Here is a 21,284-nt window from a genome sequence, read left to right as displayed (position 1 = left end):
TATAGACATTTCAGAGACCATATCTGGCCAGTTCCTGCTGATTTGGGGTCATTTCTGGGACATGTCATGGTCATATTAGGTCACTTCCTGTTGATTTGGGGACATTTGGGGGACATGTCCTGGTCCTATCAGGTCACTTCCTGTTGATTGGGGGGACATGTCCCGGTAATATCCGGTCACGTGGGGACATTTGGGTGGCGTGTACTGGTCATATCAGGTCATTTGGGGACATTTGGGGGACGTGACCTGGTCATTTTGGGACATTTAAGGGGCGTGTCCTATTGATATTTGGTAATTTCCTGTTGATTTGGGAACATTTGTTTTTTTGCCATTGAAAATGAATCGGCAGACAATTTGAGTACTGCCCACTTACTTCGGCATAGTATATTAAGTTATTGTTACTTATCTTTATTGAGTTCCTGTCAACTTTATTGAAGTGGATTACACTAAGATACCTCAAGTAAAGTAATACAAATTTCAAGTAAAGCCCACTTGTTTTGGCACAATATATTAAAGTTCATTCGACTCAAAGTAATTGAGTTGTAACAACTTGATATGAATTTAACTTTACTAAGATACATTAAGTTCTCACAACTTAAAAAAAAAGTACCACTCACTTAAATTTGATAATTCCACACTACTTAACACAATAAGTTTGTTTACTTACTTTTCCCAAGGTAATCGGTTTCCTCAATTTATTTAAGTAAACTTAACTTGTTAGAATTTACAGTGTACTAACAGAGATCGTTTCAGATTCAAAACGTTTGGTTGATGTTATGCACTTTAGATGATGAGAAATCCAGACTCTGCAATTTTTGGCTGGCAAACAACATTTCGATATTGCTTCACTATCTTCCTGCACAATATTAGGGGATTTAGTGATCCTCTTCCCATTTTTTCGTCTGAGAGACACTGCAACTTTGAGTAGCTTTTTTTTTTTTTTTTTTTAATACTCAAGTCATGTTGCCACTTGCCAATGGACCAAATTTGTGGTAATTGGTCTTTTTACAATTTTTTTCTTTTTCTCCATATTACCTTTCCAGCCTATTCCTGCTACTTTTTTGGGGAGATTTGTTGACACCAATGAAATTAAAATCATTTATTTCCCACACAAAACGATGTCATTTCTTTGTTTAAATTTCTGATATATCTTTGGTCTAATTTCAATAAATATTGAAAATGGTCAGTTTCCCATTTTTGAATTCAGCTTTTATAGAAAATTTGTATTAGAGGTGCACGATAATTATCGGTCCGATAATAGGAATTATGACATCATCCCAATAAATCCGATAACAATATGTTATCTGCCCTATTAATAATATTTTTGCCAGATTGTCGGATTGGGATGTGTGCGTTTGTTTCCACTCCTGTTTTGCCAGTATTCAAAGTTTTGTTCTGTTCTAGAGGCCATATTTTACCTTCACTGAGTTATAAACCTTACTATGACAATTGGCAAATATTTGCATTTTACAGTTTATGTTTACAAGTTCCTCAGAGGCCTTTTGATTATTGACAGGCTTGCTGTTCTACAGTATAATTGCCAGGTTAAGAAAGTTGTTTAATGGCCCAAGACGACAAAAGTTTCCTTTCCTGTTGCACCAAATGTTTTATCTGCTGACAAAGCACAATACCTGTTGGGTTTATGTTTGTTTTAGATCAGTGCTCATTGTTCAGGGGAACACATCGTCAGTGATACTGATTGATTATGATTGACTCTAATTATATTTATTTAAAAAAAAAAAAAAAAAATTAGGGGCACTTTATTTGAAGTCAAAACTTTTCTTGTCTTTGTTTTGTTCATTATAATCAGGGGTGCACATAAGCGCATGCGGACTGGACGTAGACAAACGCGCTGGCCCTCAACGGCTTAGATACGCTTTTGCGTACAGATGGCTGAACACTGTATTTGCAGCGGACACGAGAAAATAACTTCTCAAAATGTCAAAGAGGCAGGCCACACTGAGTAATTACTTCCGTGTTCCCCCACCTCGTCAAAAGACAGACGACAGAGACGTCACCGGAGCTACCGAAAAAAAGGACTTTTGCTGAAAAGTGGCTATAGGATGTACCATGGCTAGAAGCAAATGATGCTCGCACGGAAATGCGGTACAAAATGTGCTGTGAGAATCCCAATGTCGCCGATAAGAGCAGCGCATTTTATGTTGGGTCAAAGAATTTCAGCCATCCAAACTTTGAAAAGCACGAAAAAACAGAGCGCATGTGGCAATTACGCAAAATATCGATGTCAAACAGTACCCCACTCGCCCTATGGACAAGTGGCGGAATAAAGGTAATGAACAGCGAAATGCACTGACAAACCAGGCATGAAAATGGGTCAGGGGTTAAAAAGGTGAGAAGGGTGTGGAGGAAATATGTTCCAGTACATTGTACACCCCAACAAAATATTGAGCTCTGTCAACCCACACTGTGTTTCAGCAGGGCCGTGCAGAGACCGGTGGAGGGGCAGGTGCTCGTAGATCAAAAGGGGCACGTGAACAAGTATTTAATACACCTTAAACAACATAACTTCAATTTTAACCAGCTTTAGATAATAATTGTCTGCGACTGTGACATACTTTAATTGGGAGGGGGCAACAGTGAATAGAAATCATAACTGTCATCAACACTTTCTGGCTGTGACTCAGTCTGCCTCTTTTCTTCCTTCAACCTCTGCATCAAAATTTCCTTCCTCAACTTGTTCATCTGAGAACAAACAAACCACATCAGATGGTCACTGAGCCACTAACAGCACAGTTTTCTCAAAACTATTATCTCATTATTATCCATACTTAACAACTCTAGCACCTAATGATTAATAAAGCAATGACATAAAATCTTATAGAAAAATAACATTGTAATTGCGTTTATAATTGTATTTAATACCCGACTATCCTTGCAAACTACTACTAAACGCTACTTCGCGGTTTTCACTTATTGCGGCGGGTTCTGGTCCCCATTAACCGCGAAAAACGAGGGATCCCTGTATTTCTGAAAAGCTTTAAGAAGCAAGAGTCATTCCCAACACTCGTCGGGCCGGTGTTGTGCCGACACCGGCCGTCAGCTCAAGTCCCAGCCGAAAATAACGCGTCTCAGGCGAACAACGGGAGCGATACGAGGCGCCCCCTCCATCCGAGAGCAGCCGCTTAATTTGACTCAACAGTGCGTTTCTTCATTTATATTACCGCTAAATACACAAGCTTGACGCCAATTTAACGGGAGCTATTTTTTTTCATGGGAGATTTGGCTAGCTCTGGCAGTGTTCAACGCAAGCTGCAACGAATGGCAGTAACTTTTTTATATCGCAAAATGTGAAAACGATTGAAACCATTACTCACCAAATTCAATCTGCTGGCAAATACAGGCAAGTGTGTATGCTGCGCTCTGGTCTGCCCCGGTGTGGGTAAGGCCTGCTTTTTGTTTTCGCAGCTTTGCAATCCAACCAAAGGCTCTCCGAGCACTCCATGTACACGTATGGCGTGCGCGCGTTTGGAATAATGGAACGCAGCTTGGGCCGATGATTGGTTCTCGTCAGCGAAGCGTCTAGAAGGATTTGCTGTGTTCTTAAGTGCTCAGTTTACGTACTAAATCAATCACAGGATGATAATAATAATAATAAATAAAACCTCCCGACCCCCCCCCCCCAAAAAAGAATTTCTCCTCGGATCTACGCAATTCACGTAGGTCGCCCTTTTTGACTTCAAAACGGCGAATTTCGCCGAAAGGTGAGAGATTTTCATGCCTGCAAACGTGTTTTTGCTCGCATTTTACAAAGCTAAACATGCACGTTCAATGAGGTCTTATGAGGAGGACATCCCACTTTTAAAAAGGCTTGGAGTTAATGTGGGAGCCGCATAATGCCCTTTATTTTGAATTGGTGCTTTTTATTTCTTTACATTTCACTTCAAAGTAATGGCAATTTTGTTGTGCCAGTTGATTTTAATCAAGCATTAATTGTTAATATAATTAATTAAAGTTAACTGGCTCTAAGTGAAGCTTGTCATAAATTTATCGCATCGGGCGGGTCGGCTCTCAAGCTCAATGAGGACCAAGTCACATCTCCAGGTCCTCCACTGACAACCTGGGCAAAAAAATTATGTGCACCCCTGATTATAATAATGTTCATGTCGTCAGGAAAATTCTGGTTCGGTCAAAGGCAAATGTATGCTGAATCAACCACTAGTATTTTTGACCTACAGGTGTTCAAAAACTAAGGCGAAGCTACATTGAAAAATTATACATATATTATCGGTTATCGTATCGGCCTTAAGGAGCAGGAAGTTATCGATGTCGGTTTGAAAAAATGGATATCGTGCACCCCTAATTTGTATACTGTCCAGACTTTCTATGAATATGACTAGCAGAAATTAGGCTACTAGGAACATCAGAAATAATTCAATAATTTAGAGAAAATATTTCAAAAACACAAAACTTATCACTGATTAATGCAAATGTTAAATCAGACTTGTTTGTCGTGACACGGTACCTTCTTGCTAAGAAATCCAGCATGCTAGTTTCTGTACTAGCAAATGTAGCACCTAAACAAAACAAAGTTCTATTGATTTTGTTGTGTTGGTACTGATCTTGCTAGTATAGAAACCAGCATATATGGTGGATGTCTTGGCAGGGTCGAGACGTTCTAAGGTTTAGTAACTGTTGCTAAACTAAAAGCTAAAAAAGCACTTACCTCACAAAGCCAGGGGTATTTGTATTAAAATTGTATATAACACCTCAAACAAACGTATAATAGCACCAATATCAAAGTCAGTAAAATAATAATCAAAACAGTTTCAAATTACGCTCCACAACAACAGTTGCAGCATCGACTGTTGGATTGGGATCCTTACGCAAAAAACGTCATCGCAAACACTCAAAACACTGAAAAATAAAAACAAAAAAACGCCTGAAGTCTCGTTTTTCTCTCAAATTTTAAATAGGTCAGAGGGAATACTACTAAAAACAAGTTAGCAAAAATAACAACGTAAAACGTACACATTTACTCGGCACTAACTTGTCGTAAGCACATTTGTTTAAGCAAGACAGGATGTAGTATAATATGAATTGCCCAATAGGATAGCAAGGATTTCTCACGTGACAACCCTGGGTTATATTAGTTTCCGTTTTCTCTTTAAAGTTATTTTCATCGTTTCCCGATTTATCATATACGATGATAATTGTCACACTGCGCACAAAAATGAATAATAAATTCTGAAATCAGAAATTTATTATTATTATTATTTGCACCACTTTGCAGCTACGCTCATCCCGTCGTGATTAAATTGTACAACAGATGGCGCTGTTGGTAATGCACCGGTTTTCCTTACGTCGTTTGCGTTGCTCCTCGGAAACACACCCATAATAAAGTTGCCTGGCACGGCCAGACTGTTCCCCCTGTATTTTTCAAACACTGAGAGAATAATATAGCTGGAACAGCGGTGAGTCTGGAGTACCAGGCTAATAATAAAGGCCACTTTGCAGTCTGTGCGAAGAATAGAGGAAACACAACATACTATTGAGTAGACTTAATGAACTGACCAAAGAAATCAAAGCAGTTTATTTGAGTTTCAATGAAATTGGTTAAGAGCAAACAACAAAGCAAAAACGAGGAAAGTGTGAGCTGCATAAATCAGTCTCATCAAGACTATATGACTAACATCTAATTAAAAAAAAAAAAAAAACATCTCATTACGCTTAAAATAAATCAAATCCATGTGAAATTAAAATGTCAGTTAGATTTGAAGACTTATTTTGAAACAATTTTTACATGATCTATATATATATTTTTTTTATCTATTTTTTTTTTTTTTTTTTACCATTGTGATTCCACTTTTGACTGTAATTTGGAACTTGATAAAGCTGCAAAGGGGTGCTGACGGTTACCTGATTATTAAAGAAAGCATGTGGGAGGCATTCTCTTCTATATGGACAGGAAAATTACATCAGTAGAGGTCATAAAAATCATTTCAGCAACTAAAGTACAAGTATTAAAGGAAGAGTTTTTCAAATGATCTGAATTATCTTATTAGCTGAAACACAGTCTTCTGACCCTGGCCCTTTCATTGGCTTTGGATATTAGATAAGGGCATAGGTTTGCATAGGAGGGTCGGGACATAACACTACCCACTTTTCAGGGTGCTCAGATTGTCCCCACCAACTTTTAAGCAACTTTTTTTTTGCATTATAAGAATTGCGCCTACCATTATTAAGTTAATTATTTTCATTATGCTCAGACTTACATTTAACCCTTTTTACTTACTGATTTGTGCCGGTCCATTTTTTCCCCCCTCAAACGTACGTTTGACTGGCTGATGACTTGACAACACACACACACGCACTCACAGCCCCAACAGAAATACAACATGTCAACAACATACTGCCTCCTCCGCCCCCTTCAAAGAGGAGGGATATTAGAAGTTTTTTTTTTTTTCCCGGCCAGCAGCCACTGTAAGTAATGTAAAAATACGTCAATGTTGTGGAGGTGGGTAACACGTCACAAATTTGGTACTGAAAGTCCGACATGCATCAGAGTTAGAATAGCATTTAACTGTGTGAATTTGCGAATCTGCAAAACTCGAGTAGGAAGCCGCTTAGAGGGAAGTGTCCTCCTGTATGTTTTCTACTGTTAACAATTAAACTGTGAGAAATGTAGTTATCTGAGATTTACCCACTTCTCCCAAATTTTCATTTATATTTTATTTATGTGGTCTCGAAGCAGCCAAAAGGAGCTTTCTTTTCTTTTTTTTTTTTTTTTTTTTTTTTTATAACCTAAGATGTTTTTTCAGTTACTGTATGTTTATTTATGTGGACGGACAATGTTCAGTGGTCTTAAGACAAATGTTTATTTTTATGCATTCCTGGATAGTTAAGTAATTATTTACAAGTTTGTATTTATTGTGTATGTTAATATAATTTAGGTTATGTTCAAATCGAGAGTTACTTCTGTAACTAGGGTTCTATTTCATTCCTCCTGACCGCCAGAGGGCGGTGCTTAGCACTACATTATCCAGGTGCTAAGCACCGGCCTCTGACGGTCAGGAGGAATGAAATCGAAATTGCAATTTAGATTTGCTAATAAAATCCAGACATTTTATCTGGAAGTTTTAAAAATGTTCCTTTAGTAGTTTTTGAAAACAAAGGTTTGAATCGAACGGTGTTTCACCTGAACCAATACACATGATAGTTAGTATGAGTCGATACAGATTTATTTTGCATTAATCATTTGGCCTATCCATTAATTAGGGTCATGCTCGTGAGAAATGTAGCCCTGACCCCCATTCACCCAATCTGTTTGGTTTTATTAATGTCCCATCCCCAGCAAAACGTTTACATGGAGGTTCTACTGTTATATCGTCCCTACCAATGTTGAGACCAAACCTACGCCCTTGATCTTAGACCTGGGCCTATCCAAAAGACGGCAAGGTTATGTCCATAAAGCACACACGGCGCCATCCACGACTCCTTGTGCGAGGAGATTTTTGAGCGCGGGAAGATGCTGTATTGCTAGCACCAAGTATTGAACTGTTTAATAATGGTGCTTCGTGCGGGGAATATGAACAGACTCTGATCCAGGCTCACAAGGAAAACCCAAATGAGAGACTAGTTACTTGCATGACTGAGAGCAGTGTGTTTTACCTGCTGACTTTTTCTCTTGTAAAGAAGAGCGAAATGAGATTAGCAAAGCAGAAAAAGACTCCTCTGGTGTAGCTGATGTAAAATCACTGGGCCATGCTTGTTCGGAGCTTTGAGGTTCTAACGAATTACCTTGTTGAAAAATAATGTATTACATGTTCTGCCGGACTGTAGCTCGTTTACTGTATCTTCACTGAACAAATGTATGCCACTGTAAAGCCATTGTATAATTCCATCAACCTTTGAGGTGCCCATGTGGCGTTTCTTGGTGGGAATATGAGTGACATCACTGAATGGTTGTTCTCTTTTCCTTCTTCCTGGTTGCTTTCATCTAAAATGACAAATCCACTAAAAGGAAACACATATGGATACATGTAGAAATAAACGAGGCAACATACAAGCATAAGAAAGGGAATAGAGATCACATTTAAAATATTGACAAAGAAAACAATTGTTGCAGCTTCACACAATATTGGTAATTAGATTTCATTGTTTCAATCTCAAATGAGGCACACCACAGCCGAAAATGACAGTTCATAACATTACATGTTCTCATACCCAGAAGTCAATGTGGGCCGGAAGGGGCCGGAACTCCGTACCGGCATGGGTTTTGGGGCCGGAACACTGTTCCGGCATAAGGTGCTTTGATCCCAAAAATATGACGGCAACTGTCAAAACTCCATGTTTTAAAAAAATCCTGCCACACTGCCTTACAGACATCTCCAAAAAGAACAATCTACTAACGTCCAATTTACATACACAAGTGTTAACAACAAACCTGATAAAGTGCACGTGTAGCATAATCCGTTTCCACCGATAGTTATTATTCATGTATTTATTCTACGTTGTTCTTCCCAGCGTCTCTCTGTATCTGACAAGTGACAAGTTGTGTCGCTGAGCACATGCAGGCAGCAAAAAAAAAAAAAAAAAAAATTACAAAAAAAAAAAAAAAGGACTTTTTTTTTTAAAAATACAAGGAGGGAAAAAAACAAGCTTGTTGAATTAAAAGGGTAAGAAAACAGAAAATTGACCAGATATTTAAGATAAAGGATAGAGTTGATTAGGTTTATTTTGTTTTATTTGGGAAGTTCAGAACATGTTGTGTGAATGAGCACTTTGGACTTATTTTTGTTCATTTATCTAAGGCTACTTATTTATTTCCTTATAATAAAAAAAAAAGTCAATGTTTGCTTTATCTTCAAAATATATTCCATTTCACTGTGCATAATGTAAGTAATTTGTACTGATTTTTGGTTGATGTACGTTACACTTATGTTTATTACTTTAAAGGAAAAAGTCAATGTTTACCTTATCTTCAGTTTTAATGTTCATCCTTTTTTCTTGAATATTTAAAAGTGAGGTTTTGCATTTAGACTTGAGAAAATACGGGAAAATAAAAATTAGAGGGAGTTTTAGCTGGAATTCTGTAAATCAGTGAGAAAGTACAATTTTGAATGGCAGTCAGTTTCTCATTTATGCCTTGTTTCAGCATAATGCAGCAGCCTAATGTATGTGAAACCTTTCAATCATTCATTTTCTGAGCCATTTATCCTCATGAGGGTCATGGGGCGCTGGAGCCAGTCCCAGTGAACAATGAGCATTAGGCGGGGTACACCCTGAATCGGTTGCCAGTCAATCACAGGGCACAAAGAGACTAACAACCATTCGCGCACAGACTCATACCTAGGGACAATTTAGAGTGTTCGATCAGCCTATCATGCATGTTTTTGAAATGTGGGGGGACACTTGAGTACCCGGCACGGGGAGAACATGCAAACTCCACACAGGAAGGCCGGAGCCTGGGATTGAACCCTTGATCTCAAAACTGTGAGGCGGACGGACTTCCGGCAAGAAATTCTGCAATTTTCACCCCTGCTTATAACGATGTTCATATTGTTAACTTACAGTGTATCACAAAAGTGAGTGGATCCCTTGCATTTCTGCAGATATTTAAGTATATCTTTTCATGGGACAGCACTGACAAATAACACTTTGACACAATGAAAAGTAGTCTGTGCGCAGCTTAAATAATAGAGTTAATTTTTTTCCCCCCTCAAAATAACTCAAATTATAGCCATTAATATCTAAACCCCTGGCAACAAAAGTGAGTACACCCCTTAGAAACTACGTACATCCCTAAATGTCCAAAATGAGTACTGCTTGTCTTTTCCCTCCCACAAGAAAGCCCGCAAACAGTTTGCTGAAGACATGCCAACAAAACACATGGATTATTGGAACCATGTCCTATGGTCTGATGAGACGGGCGGGCTTTATTGTGTACCGTCTCCAGAAGAGGCTTCCTCCTGGGGTGACAGCCATGCACATCAATTTGATGTAGAGTGCGGCGTATGGTCTGAGCATTAACAGGCTGACACCCCACCTCTTCCAATGCTGACAGCACTCCTGTAACGAGTCACATGACATTTTGGAGGGAAAATGACAAGCAGTACTCAATTTGGACATTTAGGGATGTACCTAGTTTCTAAGGGGTGTACTCACTTTTGTTGCCAGGGGTTTATATTGTATTAATGGCTATATTTTGAGTTATTTTGAGGGGAAAATAAATTAACTATTATATAGACTACTTTTCATTGTGTCAAAGTGTCATTTTGTCAGTGTTGTCCCATGAAAAGATATACTTAAATATCTGCAGAAATGTAAAGGGTGTACTCACTTTTTGTGATACACATTAATATACTGTTTTTCTTTGGTGCCTCTTACAAGTGAAAGCCTTGCTTGTTAACCTTTATTAAGGGATAAAAATTTTCATAATTTAGTTGACAGATAATCTCGTTTTAATGTGTCCGTCATCGTTGTGGTCCTGACTTGGCATCGGATAACAGACCTCACTCTCATCCACATCCATCAGACTCCGGGAGGCAAGAAAAGACTCCTATCACAAAAACTAGCAGATACCATTTTCAGTAGTGCAGCTCAGTATTTCGACATCAGAAATGACACACAGTATTAAGGAACATTAGCTCGTCGATAACAATTTCGGAGTGATAGACAGCCACTATCAAGTTGAAAAAACATGGCACAACAGTTAGATTACAAAGAATGGGATGTGCCCCCAAATGGATATAAAAAAAGAAAAAAGTGGTCAGGGAGACATTAAGGGCATTGACATTTATATTTCTGGCCAATACTGGCTTTTTTTTTTTAACAATGATGGCCTTATTTCACTTAGAAAAACACCAAACGCTGACAATAATAACCATGAAATGCATTATACATTAGGGGTGTGACAAAATATCGAAATGGTGATATATCGTGATACTTTGTATCCCAAAAGGTTATCGATATGCTCCTGCCAAGAATCAAGATATCATTTTAAAAAGGTGTCAATGTTAAAAAAAAAAAGGAAATAAGTTGCTATCAAAATCTTCAACTATAATAGTGTCTCAGTTAATTCTATGGTTGCCATTGATGGCGCTTGACGCCCAATCCATTTAGACTGGGAGGGTCGAACGAACGTTCATTCATTCGAAACCAGAGCATTCATTCACTCTTTCTGATTTCCAGGCCATTTACAAGTCAATTTCTTTTCATTTTAGTGCATTTACAGGTCGTTTCCTGTCGAGTTTGAGTCGCTGCCTATTCATTTGGGAGATTCCTGGGCCACTTCCTGTTCCGTAACCCAAAATCAACAGGAAGTGACTCATAAAATGCCCCGAAATCAACAGGAAGTGACTCAAAATCAATAATGATCTGAAATGCCCCAAAATTACCTCGTTGGCTAGCGTTGGCTGCCACTGATGGCCATAGACGTTCAATCCGTTTGAAGTGGGAGGGTTGGCAGCGAATGAACGTTCATTCGCTGCCACCCTCCCAGTTCAAATGGATTGGATGTCTACTATGGTAAACTCATTCCAATTCACAACAGAAGCTTGTTTTTCTGTTTATTAGTCGTTTTGTAGAATATCTTAGGTTGATTTCCTGACCAATGTATCGATAATCATTGTGGTGAGATCATCGTTATCGTAAGCTTTGTATCGCAAATCGTATCGTATCGTGAGGTACCAAGAAGTTCCCACTCCTATTACACATTATTTACATACATTTTGCTAATCATATAATATTTAAAACGATTTGCTTGGCCAGTACATGATTATTACTCTTATATTCTAATTTGCCATATTAACAAAGACAAATTTTAATTTTGGAATACATTTTATTTAGTTCATTTTTCTACATTCTCTTACATTTTCTAAGTTTCTGCAGTTTATACAGAAATGCTACAGGCAAGATGGAAAGGGTGTATGCAACCTTAAAGTTCACTATGCATTGATTCATTGAATTTAATTAAACATTTGACCAGACAGCGTGTAGGTCAGTGTGAGTTTTGCAGTGTATGAATTATCACCACCTGTCAAAAGGTCCCACTTTTTTCTTGTGCGTGTAATTAAGGTCTAAAATTAATTAATTCAGGACCAATTGGCTAATCTGAATGAATCAATGATTTACTGGTTTGGCTTGAGTCAGCTGGCAAATCAAGTGAATCAATGTACGTTTCATTACGGTGCCTTTCAGTGCATGTTTGACAGAATATTGATTTTTAAATGGAGCTGGAATTAGTTTTCTGTAGGCAGAAATATGCATAATCCTCCCCCACAACAATTGCTCTCTTAATTAGCCAGTTTGCAACTAAATGTGCTGTTCTAGTTCATAAAACTTGTTTGTTAAAGCTTTCCTCACAAAGGTTTTCCGACAGGTGGGCTAGTAAACAGATATAGAAGCATCACATCTGTGCGGTCTGTGACAAAAGAGTAATCAAAATTGAAACATTGGTCTTAGTTGAGATCCCGATACATTGACTAATAGGCAAGATATTACATCATTTTCAATGTCCATGCTATCAGCTTTGGTGGGAATGACCTACCCAACCTGGCCACTGTACTATAGAAAATGATTTTTATGTTTAGTAATTATGATCCATATACAGTGCCTTGCAAAAGTATTCGGCCCCCTTGAACCTTGCAACCTTTCGCCACATTTCAGGCTTCAAACAAAGATATAAAATTTTAATTTTTTGTCAAGAATCAACAACAAGTGGGACACAATTGTGAAGTGGAACAAAATTTATTGGATAATTTAAACTTTTTTAACAAATAAAAAACTGAAAAGTGGGGCGTGCAATATTATTCGGCCCCCTTGCGTTAATACTTTGTAGCGCCACCTTTTGCTCCAATTACAGCTGCAAGTCGCTTGGGGTATGTTTCTATCAGTTTTGCACATCGAGAGACTGACATTCTTGAGTGTTTTTGAACAGCAGTCTTCAGCTCTTTCCACAGATTCTCGATTGGATTCAGGTCTGGACTTTGACTTGGCCATTCTAACACCTGGATACGTTTATTTTTGAACCATTCCATTGTAGATTTGGCTTTATGTTTTGGATCATTATCCTGTTGGAAGATAAATCTCCGTCCCAGTCCCAGGTCTTGTGCAGATACCAACAGGTTTTCTTCCAGAATGTTCCTGTATTTGGCTGCATCCATCTTCCCGTCAATTTTAACCATCTTCCCTGTCCCTGCTGAAGAAAAGCAGGCCCAAACCATGATGCTGCCACCACCATGTTTGACAGTGGGGATGGTGTGTTCAGGGTGATGAGCTGTGTTGCTTTTACGCCAAACATATCGTTTTGCATTGTGGCCAAAAAGTTCAATTTTGGTTTCATCTGACCAGAGCACCTTCTTCCACATGTTTAGTGTGTCTCCCAGGTGGCTTGTGGCAAACTTTAAATGAGACTTTTTATGGATATCTTTGACAAATGGCTTTCTTCTTGGCACTCTTCCATAAAGGCCAGATTTGTGCAGTGTACGACTGATTGTTGTCCTATGGACAGACTCTCCCACCTCAGCTGTAGATCTCTGCAGTTCATCCAGAGTGATCATGGGCCTCTTGGCTGCATCTCTGATCAGCTTTCTCCTTGTTTGAGAAGAAAGTTTGGAAGGACGGCCGGGTCTTGGTAGATTTGCAATGGTCTGATGCTCCTTCCATTTCAATATGATGGCTTGCACAGTGCTCCTTGAGATGTTTAAAGCTTGGGAAATCTTTTTGTATCAAAATCCGGCTTTAAACTTCTCCACAACAGTATCTCGGACCTGCCTGGTGTGTTCCTTGGTTTTCATAATGCGCTCTGCACTTTAAACAGAACCCTGAGACTATCACAGAGCAGGTGCATTTATACGGAGACTTGATTACACACAGGTGGATTCTATTTATCATCATCGGTCGTTTAGGACAACATTGGATCATTCAGAGATCCTCACTGAACTTCTGGAGTGAGTTTGCTGCACTGAAAGTAAAGGGGCCGAATAATATTGCACGCCCCACTTTTCAGTTTTTAATTTGTTAAAAAAGTTTAAATTATCCAATAAATGTGGTTCCACTTCACGATTGTGTCCCACTTGTTGTTGATTCTTGACAAAAAAATTAAATTTCAGATCTTTATGTTTGAAGCCTGAAATGTGGCGAAAGGTTGCAAGATTCAAGCGGGCCGAATACTTTTGCAAGGCACTGTAAATTGTTTAAATCATACTAAAAACATTTAGATAAGTAAGTGAACTGTATTAAATTGGTTAGAATTCTCTTTACCCAATCTCAATCAGTAAATACTTCAACTTGACAGTGGCGCCTCCAGAAATTTTTCATAGGGGTGGCCAGATGGGGCAACTTAAAATCTTGGGGTGGCCAAAACTAAAAGCCATAATTTCAGGTTTTCATTATATTATTGCAGTAAAAAGGTCAGGGGAAAACTATCAGAAAGACTTTAAGAACACGGCTACTGATATACTTTGGTGTATTATGTAATATTTGATGTTACTAATGATTTAATGTGCATAGTCCATAACTGTCCAGTCAACATTTTGAGTTCCACAACAATTCTGTTTTATCGTGTTATGTATATATTAGGCATAAGGTGTACATTTAACTAAGGCTGTCAAACGATTAAAATTTTTAATCGAGTTAATCACAGCTTAAAAATTAATTAATCACAATTCAAACCATCTCTAAAATATGCCGTATTTTTCTGTAAATTATTGTTGGACTGGAAAGATAAGACAAGACGGATATATACATTCAACATACTGTACATAAGTACTGTATTTGTTTATTATAACAACAAATCCACAAGATGGCATTAACATTATTAACTCTTTCACTCCCAGCCATTTTCACCAGAGCAAGTCCCTTCGCTCCTGGCCGTTTTTTCTGGATTTTGACTGATTTTGCAAGGCCAACAGAAAATTATGTTCTATTGCTATATAAACTTGGAACCCACCAAAAGAAAGATTAGACTCTTTTCTTTCAGCAGAAAAAAAAGTAAGTTCGTATCTTTTTCCATTCTTTAGAAATCAGCATTAGAAAATAGTTTAGTTTGAGCAATTTTCCAATTTCTGATGAAAAAAACGGAGAAAATGAGATGTTTGTAAACGCATACATTTCAAACATAACTTTGACTTTAACAAAGCAAATTTTTGCATTAGTTACATTCCAAACATCCGAATAATGTTTTCCTTTTACAAAATACCATGAACAACCAGACAAATAGAGTTTTAGATAGCAAAGTAACAATTTATTCACACACAACTACTAAGAGAGGACGGTTTGTCACCGAGATGACGCCGTTGTCGCCACGTCAGCTGTGTAAACTTTTCCCTCAACGTTGTCTGTCTCACAAAGATGGATTATTTTTGCATTTCTGCGGGGTCTGCTTGGCGAGCCGCTCCACGGGGGGTTTCACTCGTTTTGCACGGTCGTCCAGCGCCTGGCGTCCCAGGTGTCCTCTCGTTGTTTTGTCCAGTCGGAGCGCCGCCTGGGCTCAAGCCGCCAGCGCTCTGACAATGCTGACCGTTCAATGCTGTTGAATCGGGTTGCCTAGTCTTCCAAAATGCGCTACTGCCCTCCAGTGGCCAGTTTTATTGCTTTAAAATTGGTTTGGAGCGTTATTCCTTGTTTCTCGGATACAGCGGAAGCTATATATGCTTCTTATAAAAAAAATAAATAATAATAATAAAAATAAAAAAAAATGCAAAAGACGTATAAATACGTTTGCGGGACAATTCAGCATTTAAAAATAAAACGTATTTATACGTTTCTGGGAGCAAATGAGTTAACATTCTTTCTGTGAAAGGGATCCACAGATAGAAAGACTTGTAATTCATAAAGCATAAATGTGAGTTTGTATATTGTGACTAAATATTGCCATCTAGTGTATTTGTTGAGCTTTCAGTAAATGATACTGCAGCGACTTAACTGTTCTGCCCAAATGCATGATGGGAAGTGGTGCAACCATGACTGTGTGTGGTGACTGCAAATGCTATACCTTCTCCGCGTTGGGTACACTACAGGGTATTAAGAAAAAGATCAACTCCTGTCATTCTTCCACACGTCGCTTCCCACAATATTTATAGTTGCTGTGGGAGAGATGACAAAGCTTTTGCCAATTAAAAGCATGGCTCCAATGAATGCTTGTATCTACTCCACTCACTTGACACCACCTCTTATTTCTGTATATGAGTAAAACGGCGCTATTGTAGGTGGCAATGCGTGAATGAGTCGTCCCGCGAATGCGTCAATTGCGATAAATATTTTCATGTGATTAATTAAAAAAAAGTAATTACCGCCCGTTAACGCGATAAATTTGACAGGCCTACATTTAACAAAACAAAATAAATGCATTCATTTGGGATGAAATGCATAACTGATGCTACAACAATCTAACGATATACTGGCATGCAGGGTGGCCAGTGGGGTGGCCAACCAATTTATAGGGGTGGCCCTGGCCACCCCCTGGTGGCGCCACTGCAACTTGAACAAACAAGATAGTATCTACCTGAAAATAATAGTCGTGTGTCAACGAGTCTTCTTTGAAACTGAAAGGAGGACCATTTAATTTGGCGTGACACTCCAACTTGGTACAGTAGCAGGCAGTGTTGTTTTTGGCAGCCGTTTTAATTGTCGTCTTAGTCTTACTCCTTTGGACGATAATACTAATGAGTAAGGGTGTAACGGTACATGTATTCGTATTGAACCTTTTCGGTACTTGGTGCTCGGTTCGAAACGGAGGCGGACAGAACGAGTTTCTGATGTAATGTAAACCTTACTTTTCGAGGCTGTGAGTCGATCGGGTTACAGTTTCTTTGTGTAGATTATATTTACTCCGTCTTCTCTTCTATAATGAGGACCACCATGGTAGGACAGTAAGAAACGTCAACGGCGCAAAAACGTGGCCGCCGCGAGAACGCAGTGAAACGCGGCCATTAAAGTCAATCAGCCAATGCACACCAGTCGCAGTGCGGCCGCGTGTTAGACGCGTCCCAGAAGCTGCTCAACGCGATGCACGTGAGAAGAATGGCATAGTGCCCTCCTGCGTCAAGACTACTAGCTAGCAGACCGGGCAGACCGGAAGTCACTTGTGTAAAAATACGGTGGATCTGGTCGATTTTCAACTAGTTTAACTAAACTAAAGTATAATTGAGTAGCACGCTCTTTCCTCCTTCTCCGAAGCCGGGGGCACGTAAATGACAAAAGTCGGACTACCTCCGGCGGCATAAAATATGGTTCGGGGGGGGAAGAAGTTGCCAGTTTTGAACATTAAGCTGCATTCACACCGGCTGCGAAATAACACGTTTTGTTGTGTATTCAATGCATGAATGCAGCTTAATTATTTAATTATTAATTATGCAGTAATTTTGCCCTCTTGCACTAAATAAATGCATTTTTAATATTTCAAATTTCCATTTAGCACAAGACTATTATTTGTCATGATCATACCATTTATTTAGCAATTGGGGAAAAATACTCAGATAAAAAGAATATCCTGATTTTACTCCTCTGTCGTATTTTCGTCGTTCTGAATCTTCCACCCTCAATGGGCTGAATTCTAAATCAGATGAAATCGTGACCCTGCCGACGTCATCATCCAGCGAGGGATGCGCTATAATGACAGGCGGGTGTAAACAGCAGGTTAAGACTTAATTTCTCGTCATCTGCGCTTTGCCAAATTGTTGTATATAGTCAAATAGTTTCAAAATATGATTCTAATTCACATAATAACGCTATTTAATTTTTTTTTTAATGCTGTCACAGGCACTTTATGGAACAACTCATCAGCAAACTATCCAATAGCCTGATACTGATCCTAACGTTTGTTTCAGGTGTGTTGGAGGAGAGAGACGTGGAAAACACACCGGATAGGTGCCTTCGAGGACTGGTGACCCCAGCTCTAGAAAGTCTGTTCTACTCATAATGTATTTCATTTACATTTTTTTTCTTAAATTTGCAAACTAATTTCATGGAACTATTTTGCACTGTAGTTTAACTTGCTACTACAAAGCACTCCTGTGGGTTTCAAACATCTATAGTACAGCATTTTTGCCTTATTTGTATCTCAAATTGAAAGATGCTTGATGCACTGGTGCTCACTGTTCAGTTAAAACTGTTCTTAAACTCATGTTTGCATTTGACTTATTTTGGGCTGATGCCCTCGTGTTCACTCATCAGTTAATACTGTACTTGAACTAGCACTTAGGAAAAAATGTCTGCATGCCATTTATATTGGGCAGACAATTTGTTAAATGTTAAATTTAATGAGCAAATTGTCTTTGCATGTCTAGCAAATGACTTTTAGGTAAACAAACCTGATCTACAATAGTAGTTGATATTTTAATTAGTATTTATTGAAAAAACATTCAGTAAAATATAAAATACAAATACACTAAAATCACGATTAAATAATACTTAATTTTAATAGGTATTAACTGATATAATCAGTTTCAAAAGGTTAAGTAAACCTTACCCAAATTTTTTGAGTATATTATTGTTGATGTCTGGTGTCCTTTGACAGCTCTTTGCGCTTGGCCATAGAGGACTTTGGAGTGTGACCGACTGAGGTTTGTTTACAGGTGTCTTTTATACCGATAATGAGTTAAAACAGGTGCCATTAATACAGGTAACGAGTGGAGCCTCGTTAGACATCTTTGGCAGCCAGAAATCTTGCTTGTTTGTAGGTGACCAAATACTTATTTTCCACTCTAATTTAGGAATAAATTCTTTAAAAATCCAGCAATGTGATTATCTGTTTTTTTTTCTCCACATTCTGTCTCTCATGGTTGAGGTTTACCCATGTTGACAATTACAGGCCTCTCTAATCTTTTCAAGTAGGAGAACTTGCACAATTGGTGGTTGACTAAATACTTATTTGCCCCACTGTATTTTACAGCCTGCTGTACTCTTGCAGGCTAAATTCTTTCATACAGTTCAAAAGTACTGCCCGCTCCTCGGCAATGGTCGGACGCCGACCTCTGCGTTAGCTGATCCACTTTGTCTTATCTAAGCTAACAGGTCATTATCAAGGAAAAGATGTTTATTTTACATGCATGTGTATTCTTTCGTTGTTTTATGTTTGGTTTGACAGGAAACATCAACTGGGTGTGGCAATAAACAGAAGCCTAATTTTTAAAGAATATTTCGCTATCTGACGCTGTTTACCAAAACTAAAATCCAGAAAACAAACATGTTCAGTATAGAATTGTCTTCCTTGAACAAAAAACAGTAATACACAAATCAAGTAGATCTTTTTTTATTTGTGTATATAGTATGTATATACACACACATAAAAAAATAAGGGCATATGTACAATGATAATAAATACCAACATGTTTGTACAAGAAATAAGTTACTTAACATTACTTTAAGAACAAACATAAAAGATCAATGAGATACAATTAAAACTAGTTATTATGAAAACTGGAATTGACACAAATGAAAATACTGCACTAAAGTGGTTCTGGCAAATAAATGTACAAAGTTTAAAGACTTTAACATGCATTTTGCTGCAGCAAAAGAGCACTAATTGTTCAATCGTTTCTTTTGATTTTTAAAAAAAACTATATAAAACCGCGAGTAAAGCAAAGTCTGATAACAGAAAAACAACTTAACATGACCAAAGTACCAGTGTATTCAAAGAATGTGTTTTAACTTTATCAAAGTAATGAATACTATCAAGTGAACGCATTCTACAACTGATCTGCTTTAAATCAAAAGCTCAATATTTGGTTTTTGGCAGCAAAAAATTTAAAAATGATTTTGGTATGTTGGTGAGCCTTCATAAAAAGGTACAAGGATAAGGTCCAGGAGATCACTGCTGACATGTAAACAAGAAACAAACAGGAAATCTATTAGCCTTAAACCATTTTCTTCCTTGAGGGAACATTTTGCAGCGGTTAAAATATTCAGAAAGCTTGCACACATCAGCTCACCATTGCAAATTGGACGGACAACTGAATATTGATCTGTTTCAGAAAAATAATTTAGGGGAAAACAAGTCAACAGAAAAGCCTCTGCAAACTACTTTGGCTTGCCCAAAGTGATGCATGTAACACAGCTATGAGACAAAATTCTTTCATTGAACCTTAAAATCAAGGCTTTTTTTTTTCAAAGACAGCATTAATGTTTTATACAATGCTGTATCATATTCAAAATTGCAAAAATGCTCAATCCAAAAAAAATGAGTTTGTACAAGGATGAACGAAATGTACAGTCCTTTTGCAGTTGATCATGCAACATGTTGGTCTGACAGTCGAGTACCTCTTTGACCACGGGGTCATTGTGATACGCAACATTTTAGACCCGTGTCCACAGTGTTTTTTTTTTTCTTTTTCTTTTTTTAAATAACAAAATATTTTATTTCTTGCTTCGCTCTCCTGGGCCATTTAGACACGTCCCCAAAATCAACCCTGTTGGGATACAAGAGAGAAAATGAGTAACAGTGACCTCCCTCCGAAAAGTTAAGGCAACACTTTGTAACTTTTCAGTTTTAGTCGATTTTAGCGAAACTGGTGGACAAAAGCGGTAGTGTTTTGCCTTAAGGAAAACTGCATTTCCTCATGAGGACCAGCGCTGCGTTTCCCATGAGGCCCCTACGCTTCTGCAAGATATGGCTGAATTTGCGCAAATTACGCATGCGCAGAAAGGAGCAGCCTCGTGTTATGTCATCATCCACACGGTTTACCTCTGAACCGGAAACTCATTGCTCGCCGGCGCCGACATTTTGAAATTACTACACCTTCTAGACCAGGTATCGGGAACTCCGTTTTGTGATCAGTTGTTGTCATGAACGCATTTGAACGACTTACGTGGAAGCTAGAGTGAAGGGACTGAGGGCACACTCGGCTTTTACAAGCAGTCGCCGAGTTGTGATTGAAATAAATCTTTAGAAAACAACAACGAAAGTAGGGCTGCAGCTATCGAATATTTTAGTAATCGAGTAATCGACTGAAAATTCTATCGATTAATCGAGTAATCGGATAAAACAAATATATTTTTAGGTGAAGCGCAATTATAGATATACATGAGAAAACAAGACATTTTATCATTTTCAGTCAATCAATGTCTTTATTTTTAAAGTATATTGTTGAAAACAGCCAACAATTGCATCTCAGATGTAACTAGAATTAAAAAAAAAAAAAGACTAAATCACTGCTTTCACTCAAAAAACCTTTAGATCTTATTTTTAAAAAAGTGTATATATATATATATACCTAAAAATGCCTTTACACTTGATAACACACATCACTTAAAAGTTTGGATTTTTCCCCACGTTTTTCAATTGAATTTCTATTTGTGTCAAGCCATTTTTAAGTTCTAGTTAA

The 21,284-nt window shown here is 38.1% G+C and overlaps 2 protein-coding genes across 6 annotated transcripts in view; both read right to left on the bottom strand.

Moving 5' to 3' along the window:
• The window catches only part of cdca2 (cell division cycle associated 2), a 43,604-nt gene extending 35,736 nt beyond the window's left edge, over positions 1–7,868 (bottom strand). For 3 of the 4 annotated variants that reach the window (XM_057832566.1, XM_057832565.1, XM_057832561.1), the window contains exon 1: positions 4,685–5,058. The gene's annotated coding sequence lies outside the window, so the exon portion shown is untranslated. Of the gene's footprint in view, positions 1–4,684; positions 5,059–7,629 lie in introns of those variants that run through there. The other variant, XM_057832563.1, reaches the window with a different exon arrangement.
• A 10,561-nt stretch (positions 7,869–18,429) lies between these two features.
• The window catches only part of sema4c (sema domain, immunoglobulin domain (Ig), transmembrane domain (TM) and short cytoplasmic domain, (semaphorin) 4C), a 175,138-nt gene continuing 172,283 nt past the window's right edge, over positions 18,430–21,284 (bottom strand). For both annotated transcript variants that reach the window (XM_057831085.1, XM_057831086.1), the window contains one exon: positions 18,430–20,369. The gene's annotated coding sequence lies outside the window, so the exon portion shown is untranslated. The remainder of the gene's footprint in view (positions 20,370–21,284) is intronic.

Source organism: Corythoichthys intestinalis, chromosome 3 (assembly GCF_030265065.1).
Source record: "Corythoichthys intestinalis isolate RoL2023-P3 chromosome 3, ASM3026506v1, whole genome shotgun sequence".
NCBI classification, from domain to species: domain Eukaryota; kingdom Metazoa; phylum Chordata; class Actinopteri; order Syngnathiformes; family Syngnathidae; genus Corythoichthys; species Corythoichthys intestinalis.
This window is presented reverse-complemented; position numbering and strand designations above follow the sequence as displayed.